This window comes from Mastomys coucha, unplaced genomic scaffold (assembly GCF_008632895.1).
Source record: "Mastomys coucha isolate ucsf_1 unplaced genomic scaffold, UCSF_Mcou_1 pScaffold22, whole genome shotgun sequence".
NCBI classification, from domain to species: Eukaryota; Metazoa; Chordata; class Mammalia; order Rodentia; family Muridae; genus Mastomys; species Mastomys coucha.
Window position 1 is genome coordinate 221,899,625 of NW_022196905.1, and position 2,376 is coordinate 221,902,000.

Genomic DNA, 2,376 nt, shown 5'->3' on the forward strand with positions numbered 1-2,376 from the left:
TAATTCTGATATTCTGACATCTATTTTATTTTGATTGATTAACTTTAAAAGATTCTCCTCCAAGCCTTGCTTCCAGTCCTCCTTATTTCTGCTGCTCAGCCTGATCTGTGAGATGTCACAACCTTTGTTCTCGTGCCTTCTCCAGCTCCTGTTTCCAACCTTTCATTTTCCTCTCTGTTGCTTATCATGACCTATAAAATCCTGTACCTTTAGTTCCAGTGTTTCCTGTAGGCCATATTACCAAGTCTTAAATTCTCTCTGTGTTGGTCAGTCTGCTCTACAAAATTCTTCATCTTTTGTCTAGTATTTTTTTCCAGCTACCTTCGCCAACCTTCATATTCCTCTCTCTGTTGTTTATCATCACCTATAAAATCCTGGACTTTTAATTTAGTTCTAGTGTTTTCTCTAGGCTGTACTGCCAAGTCTTAAATTTCTCTCTGTGTTGTTCAGTCTGATCTATGAAGTTCTGCTTTTTTGTCCTATGATCATTATTTATACATTTTACCAATATACAAATATGGAATATCTTTCCATTTTCTAGTGATTTTCTCAATCTTTTGCTTCTGAGGTTTAAAGTAGTCATTGTAAAAATTCCTTTATTTCTTGATGAGGCTTAATTCTAGGTACATTATTTTCTTGAAGCCAGTATGAATGGGAGTGTGTCCATGATCTCCTTCCCCATATGTTTGTTGTTGGTGTTTAGAAAATCTAGTGACTTGTGCAAGTTGTGTTGTATCCTGCAACATTAATGAATTTGTCATTTCTAGATGTTTCCTGGTAAGCTTTTTGGGATCTTTAATGTACAACATCACATTGTGTACAAATAGGGATATTCTGATTTCTCTCTTCCTTCTCTGTGTTCCCTTAATTGAAGGAATCTGTCCTGTCCTGTTGATCAGATAATACTTTATAGGTGTAGCTCCTGACATTACTAGGACCCTCCAAGATTCTTGATATCTTTATATATTTTTGTTATTAGTCTCTGTTGGGTATGTAGTTGGTAAAAAAAAAAAAAAAAACTTTCACATTCTTTAGGCTGCTACTTTTTCAGAATGGGGATCTCGTTCACTCCTTCACCATACAGAAGCTTCTCTGTTTCATGGGGTCCCATTTGTTAATTGTTGATCTCAGTGCCTGTGTTAACAGTATTCTGTTCAGAAAGTCCTTTCCTGTGCCAATGAGCTCAAGACTATATCTCACTCTCTCTTCTATCAGATTCAGTGTATCTGGCTTTATGGTGAGATCTTTGTTCCCTCTGGACTTGAGTTTTACATAGATGGTTAAGAATAAATCTATTTGCATAGTTCTACAGGCAGCTACCCAGTTTTACCAGAACCATTTGTTGATGAGATGGCCCTCTTTATCTCTTCTGATTAATTTTAGGTTGAAGTCTATTTTGTCAGATAGTAGGAGAGTGATGCCTGCTTGCTTCCTGACCCTATTCGATTGGAGAACTTTTGCCCATAAGGCTGTGCCTGTCTTTAAGTTAAATCTGTTTCTTGTAGACAATAGATAGATTTTGTTTCTTCCTCTACTCAATCAATCTACTTCTTTTGATTGGAGAATTAAGACCAGTGGTACTTAATGTTATAATTGAAATGTGTGTGTTAATCGTCAGCATGCCATTGATTTGGGTGTTGTTTGTGTTCTCAGGGATACTTTGTGTTTCAATAATTATGGCTTTCCATTTCTTGCCACAGTCTCTCTACTGTGCTCCTGCTGGAGTCCTTGTCTGATGAGTTCAGTAATTCAGAGTGAAGATGTGGAGTAAGTGAGAGAAAGGACTTTGTCTTTCAAGAAAGTGGCCCCAAATAGTTCACATCATCTTTATTTATATAGAATTTCAGAGCATTCAAACACATATAGTTTCAGATTTTCCTTAATCATTATCCAAGAATCAACAAATATATATGAAAATTAATTTCAGGTTCCCCTTACTTCCTTGTGGTCAGTGATGAGCCTTTCCCTATATCTACCTAAGCACCACAGTATTAATCCTAATGATTATGTGATAGCTGAGGATGCCTGATAAATGCTTATTTGATAGCTGAGGATGCCTGATAAATGCTTATGTGATAGCTGAGGACACCAGATAATTGCAAGCCAAAATGATTATATCTAGCCAAGCACATCTAGTTTGCTCACAGGCCAGCAGCAGACATGCATTTTCAAAGTAAAAGACAATTAGAATCCAAACAAACTTAACAGGAATATAGCCTTTGTATTTCATCACCTCCTAATTCAGTATGCTGACAATGTATTGTAAATTGTCTTTTATGCCATAATCTATCTGTGTTCTACAGTAGGGTCCTGCAGAAACAACTAACACCTTTTCTTCAACTCAATACTGTTTGTGTGTGTGTGTGTGTGTGTGTG